At 38.6% G+C, this 6,673-nt stretch overlaps 1 long non-coding RNA gene across 1 annotated transcript in view; it reads right to left on the minus strand.

Annotated features, from left to right (window-relative positions):
- LOC138855422 (uncharacterized) overlaps positions 1 to 2,215 on the minus strand; it is a 24,266-nt gene extending 22,051 nt beyond the window's left edge. The window contains exon 1 of the long non-coding RNA XR_011394659.1: positions 1,916 to 2,215. This is a non-coding gene — a long non-coding RNA (uncharacterized lncRNA). The remainder of the gene's footprint in view (positions 1 to 1,915) is intronic.
- Between the last annotated feature and the right edge of the window lie 4,458 nt (positions 2,216 to 6,673).

Consider the following 6,673-nt stretch of genomic DNA (forward strand, 5'->3'; position numbering starts at 1 on the left):
CCCCTGGGACTGTTCACAGACTTACGAGAAGCTTTTGACACAGTTGACCATGACCTTTTGCACCAAAAACTTGAACATTATAGGATCAGAGGACACTCTCTCGATTACCTCCACAATAGAACCCAGTATGTATACACAAATGGAGCCTATTCCACTACACATCCTGTTCTTGTTGGAGTCCCAGAGGGGAGCATTCTTGGCCCACTTCTCTTTCTCATTTACATCAATGACCTACCAAATGCATCTCATCTTCTTAAACGAATTTTATTTGCAGATGACACAACTTATGTCTTTTCTCACCCAAATCCAACCATACTAACAGACATAGTAAATACTGAACTGCTAAAAATATCAACTGGAATGATTACCAACAAATTTACTCTCAATATAGACAAAACCTACTTCATGCTTTTCGGAAGCAGAACTTCAAAAGTACAGCTAAACATATTGATAAATGGTTCACTTATCTCGAGACAGACAGAGGGCAAATTTCTAGTTCTCCACCTTGACTGAAGTCTCAAATTTTTAAGAATATCTCCAAGACAGTAGGCATCCTATCAAAGACAAGGCACTATGTACCTCAATCAGCTCTTCTGACTTTGTACCACTCTCTCATTTACCCTTACCTCACCTATGGTATTTGTGCATGGGGATCCACCACACTAAATCACCTTAAGCCTTTAATAACCCAACAAAAAGCTGCAGTGCGATTGATTACTAATCCCTGCATTAGACAACACACTACCTCTTTTTAAGAGTCTTACTAAATATACAAAACATCCACACTTATTATTGTACCTACTACATACACAGAGCACTATACCCTAATGTAAACCCTTCTCTCAAACTCCTCTTTGATAAGTATAACAGAACACATAACCATAATACCAGACACATCAATCTTCGATATTCCTCGTGTTCATCTCTTCCTGTGCAAAAATGTTATGCACGTAAAAGGTCCGAAGATCTGGAATTCATTGCCAGAACAAACTAAAGGACTCATGTCTGTAAATCAGTTTAAGGCCTAAATAAGAAGTCACCTCATCAGCCGAAACTAACCAGACAAACTGTACCTAACAACTACAAGTTTAACAATAGCTACTCATATTGTACTGATAAATGCTCAACTACTTACTGTTTTAAATACAACTGTAATACATCATATTGTAAATTGTACCTAACATTGTAACAAAATACTCATATTACTTAAATGCTAACTAATTACAGTGTAAAACAGCTGTAATCATCATATCGTGTAGCATTGTCATACTGTATTTATTAACTAATTCAACAGTGTACTCACTCAAACTCATTTAATGACCATATAAACTATGTATTATTACTTACTAGTCTTAAGTCAATCTTGAAGTTTGCCAGAAATGTTCAGCATGTACATGTACACTAAACTATTATATTCCACTGTACAACCATGTAATTTGTCAAAATAAAAAATCTAAATCTAAATTTAAATTTAAATCTACTACTTGTACCACCACTAGTATGGTACCTCACTCTAGGCCTATATATACCCTCTGTGTCCAGGTATTGTTTGTAACGGCTTGACAAAGTTCCTGGAGAGCGAAACGTTGCCACAATGAAATGTCACATTAGTTGCACTTGTGTCCTTTTACTTTACATATTGTCGGTAATTCTAGCAACATAGTGTGATCATCGCGGGTGAAACCAACATGTGACTTACTGATACAGGTAACATCACGCTAAGTGCGTTACTGTATGTAACTACTCAATAAAGAGTACACACAAAGTGCGTGTACTCTCACCATGTAACCAATATATATACAAGAAGATAACTGCACACCGAGGATGTTCCTGCCATATATCTCCCAAATACAACAGAAGTCATACAATATGAATGTCCTTACACTATAATACAAACACTAGCAAAAGAACTTACCTGAACTTCTCCTCAGATGGTGTGGTTCTGGCAGGCAGATCTGTGAGGTCCTCTTATATACCCAACTGTCTTCTCACTCAACCTCTAATGGAAACTCTAGCAACTCCTGAAAGAATTGTTATCACATGTTGCAGGTACAAAATTATCTTTCAGGAGGGAAAGTTCAACTGGAAGTTGCGACAGTCATCGTAATGCTGTGTCTGGGAGACTTAAGTTGGGACAGTCATCGTAATGCTGTGTCTGGGAGACTTAAGTTGGGACAGTCATCGTAATGCTGTGTCTGGGAGACTTAGGGGAGTAGCAAGAAAAAAATTAATTTTTTTCGTCAGATTTCTTTCATTGTTGGTGCACAAGACGAAGTATTTACTCTATTTAATGTAAATATTTGTCAATAAGATACCTCAAACAACAACTGAAAAAAGAAAGATTTACTTAAAATGACAATTGGCAGGATGGTAGTCCTATATGGCACGACGTAACGTTGTTTGGGCACTTGGTACCCAGAGAACAATGGCACGACGTAAGGTTGTTTGGCCACTTGGTACCCAGAGAACAATGGCATGACGTAAGGTTGTTTGGGCACTTGGTACCCAGAGAACAATGGCACGATGTAAGGTTGTTTGGGCACTTGGTACCCAGAGAACAATGGCACGATGTAAGGTTGTTTGGGCACTTGGTACCCAGAGAACAATGGCACGATGTAAGGTTGTTTGGGCACTTGGTACCCAGAGAACAACGGCACGATGTAAGGTTGTTTGGGCACTTGGTACCCAGAGAATAATGGCACGACGTAAGGTTGTTTGGGCACTTGGTACCCAGAGAATAATGGCACGACGTAAGGTTGTTTGGGCACTTGGTACCCAGAGAACAATGGCACGACGTAAGGTTGTTTGGGCACTTGGTACCCAGAGAACAATGGCACGACGTAAGGTTGTTTGGGCACTTGGTACCCAGAGAACAATGGCATGATGTAAGGTTATTTGGGCACTTGGTACCCAGAGAACAATGGCATGACGTAAGGTTGTTTGGGCACTTGGTACCCAGAGAACAATGGCACGACGTAAGGTTGTTTGGGCACTTGGTACCCAGAGAACTATGGCGCGACGTAAGGTTGTTTGGGCACTTGGTACCCAGAGAACAATGGCACGAAGTAAGGTTGTTTGGGCACTTGGTACCCAGAGAACAATGGCACGACGTAAGGTGGTTTGGGCACTTGGTACCCAGAGAACAATGGCACGACGTAAGGTTGTTTGGGCACTTGGTACCCAGAGAACAATGTTAATACGATTTTTTGGTGTCGCACTTTCCTCTAATTATCTTATCTTTATTCCACAAAAAATAAAGTTTGTTAGTTCTTAGACTTTTACAAAATATCTGACCTTTACTCTCACATAAATATCTGGCCTTTACTCTCACATAAATATCTGGCCTTTACTCTCACATAAATATCTGGCTTTTACTCTCACATAAATATCTGGCCTTTACTCTCACATAAATATCTGGCCTTTACTTTCACATAAATAGCTGGCCTTTACTCTCACATAAATATCTGACCTTTACTCTCACATAAATATCTGGCCTTTACTCTCACATAAATATCTGACCTTTACTCTCACATAAATATCTGGCCTTTACTCTCACATAAATATCTGGCCTTTACTCTCACATAAATATGTGGCCTTTACTCTCACATAAATATGTGGCCTTTACTCTCACATAAATATGTGGCCTTTACTCTCACATAAATATCTGGCCTTTACTCTCACATAAATATCTGGCCTTTACTCTCACATAAATATCTGGCCTTTACTCTCACATAAATATCTGGCCTTTACTCTCACATAAATATCTGGCCTTTACTCTCACATAAATATCTGGCCTTTACTCTCACATAAATATCTGGCCTTTACTCTCACATAAATATCTGGCCTTTACTCTCACATAAATATCTGGCCTTTACTCTCACATAAATATCTGGCCTTTACTCTCACATAAATATCTGGCCTTTACTCTCACATAAATATCTGGCCTTTACTCTCACATAAATATCTGGCCTTTACTCTCACATAAATATCTGGCCTTTACTCTCACATAAATATCTGGCCTTTACTCTCACATAAATATCTTGCCTTTACTCTCACATAAATATCTGGCCTTTACTCTCACATAAATATCTGGCCTTTACTCTCACATAAATATCTGGCCTTTACTCTCACATAAATATCTGGCCTTTACTCTCACATAAATATCTGGCCTTTACTCTCACATAAATATCTGGCCAATACTCTCACATAAATATCTGGCCTTTACTCTCACATAAATATCTGGCCTTTACTCTCACATAAATATCTGGCCTTTACTCTCACATAAATATCTGGCCTTTACTCTCACATAAATATCTGGCCTTTACTCTCTGTTGCAACCCCTGAATGGGTTACAATGATGATTATGTATATATATATATAATGTATATTACCTTTTCATTTAATTTTATATTGCTTATATTTGCGATAATAGCTAAATCGTAAATGTATGACTTTATATTATTATTTGACTGTTATATTGTTATTTAGCTTATGTTGTTAGGATGTATATAAAATGTGCTCAGTTAGGCTTGATTGTCAAACTACTGTAATTATCGCTTGTCGCTCGTTATACTGCCGGCTTCTGAGCTGCAGTTGTCCACGTAGCTATCACGTGATCGAGGGGGGGGGTGTCTTCACCTCTCGTGAAGTAGACAGTCTGCTAGAGACTCGCTTGCTGGTTGGACAGCTTGTCTGTCTCATTATTCTTGTTAGTTCTGTAGAACTTTGTTCACAGAACATTGTAAAGACTTAGTGATTTTCGACGTTGTACTGAGGTTGTGTGTCACATAGACACTCTGAGTATCTCAGGTCCTTAGCTATAGCTTCTGACCTAATTTTGTACTGGTTCCTGTGTATTGTCACAGTCACAGTTTTACCTATGCTGAACAAAGATTCAGTATTATGGGAGTGTTGTAACTTTTGTGGAGGATCTGCTGATGGTCCCTACTTAGTGTCGTTATATTATTTCCCAGTTCCTGATTCTGTGTCGTAGTCGCTTGATATTGCATTGCTATTGGGCTTAGCATTCTTTGTTGTTCAAGCAGACTGTTCGGGTTGCCAGTCGGTCAAGAAGTTAGTTTATTTGAGGACTTTGTCAGTCACTTGTTTAAGTCTTATTTGAGTCTTGAGACATAGCTAACTACTTAAGAGCACTTACACGCATACTCACACTTGTACATATTTGTAATATCTTATTAAATGTTAATGTACCTGATGGTACTTAAGAATTATAAATGTGATATGTGCTTTCAGCACAATAATATTGAACTCGAGAGATTGATTTTATTTTGATTGATGTGATTTAATTTACTTTGATAATATACCTCTAGACAACTTATATACTTAATAAATTTATTAAATTTTAATTTCTCTAGTTAGTAGCCTACCAGTTGTAATCCTAAAGCACTATTGAACCATACTGAATTATAATGGATAATTGGACAAGGATACTAACTACTTGTTACGAAAACCCAGTAACAGGCTGGATGCTAGAAGGGCAGTCCTTTCTAGTATTCACTGGAGATCTCTAAGCTTTTAGAATCGCGTTTTTTGTAACAAATGGGGGCCTGTCCGGGATGCTCTTGATCCAAGGTGTTGGAGAAATTGTCCAGTTTGACATACTAGTAAATCTATGATCAAACACTTTGAGTACTTTCCTAATCTGAAGACTTTGAGTTTAGTCTTGTACAACATACCAGGTGGATGTATGTACCTGACTGAGTCTCTTGATCCAAGGAGATGGAAATACTGTTTATGAGCTCTAGCTCTAAGACAACCAACACTAAAATTCCTATCAAGATTATAGTTTCCCCTAATCACTCTCTCGTAGTACAATTATTTTCGTGATGTATGCCAAAGTGAAACAGTTAATTGATACTCTGACTTTGTCTGAGTTAAGTACATTAAAACTTCAGACTTGTTGGCAAGTAGCCAAGTATCTCGGTGTGACGTATAACAGGAATTACACCGCAGAAACTGTCAGAGCATTAATTAAAGATATATTGTTTCCTGCTCATACAGAGATGTCTGATTATGATTCAGATTCAGAAAGCCTAGTGTCACAATTAGGAAGTATGACTCTATTTGATGAAGAAAGAGCAACTAAGGCAGAAGTGAGCCTGGTGTCTGAGCCTAGTGTAGCTCAGTTCTCGCTCACGCCTTCCCTCACTGACACATTAGTACAGAGTATAGCTGGTAATATGACACAGCCTAATACTAGTACAGTGTATGATACACCTGTATCTACTTATCCTAGACCAGATCTAGACTCTCTAGAGACGGCTGGACCAAGTGTCCGACCTAAGGACCGTCCAGACCACGTTAATTTCCCTACTCCTCCATTACCTACTGGTCCTATCTCTCAGGAACAGTTTGAGAGGTTTGAACGCCTCATTATGTTGCAGACTGCACAAATTGAGGCACAGAGGAGATTGAACGAAGAAGATTTCCAAAGAGAAACCTATTTTATTTCCTCTCAGCGCAATTACTAGAGCTATGTCAAAGATTCAACAACCATCCTTGTCTCCTGTTGAGTTAGTTGATGACAATGATTTGGGGTTGAATATGTTGTTTAGTGACGCTCTGCGCCCAGGATCATTAACACTGACTCCCCCCGGTCATCAACCTAGTCAAGACACAACTGACGTTAAATTTCTTACTCATGATGATTTAA

Source organism: Cherax quadricarinatus, chromosome 93, assembly GCF_038502225.1.
Source record: "Cherax quadricarinatus isolate ZL_2023a chromosome 93, ASM3850222v1, whole genome shotgun sequence".
In the NCBI taxonomy this organism is placed as follows: Eukaryota; Metazoa; Arthropoda; class Malacostraca; order Decapoda; family Parastacidae; genus Cherax; species Cherax quadricarinatus.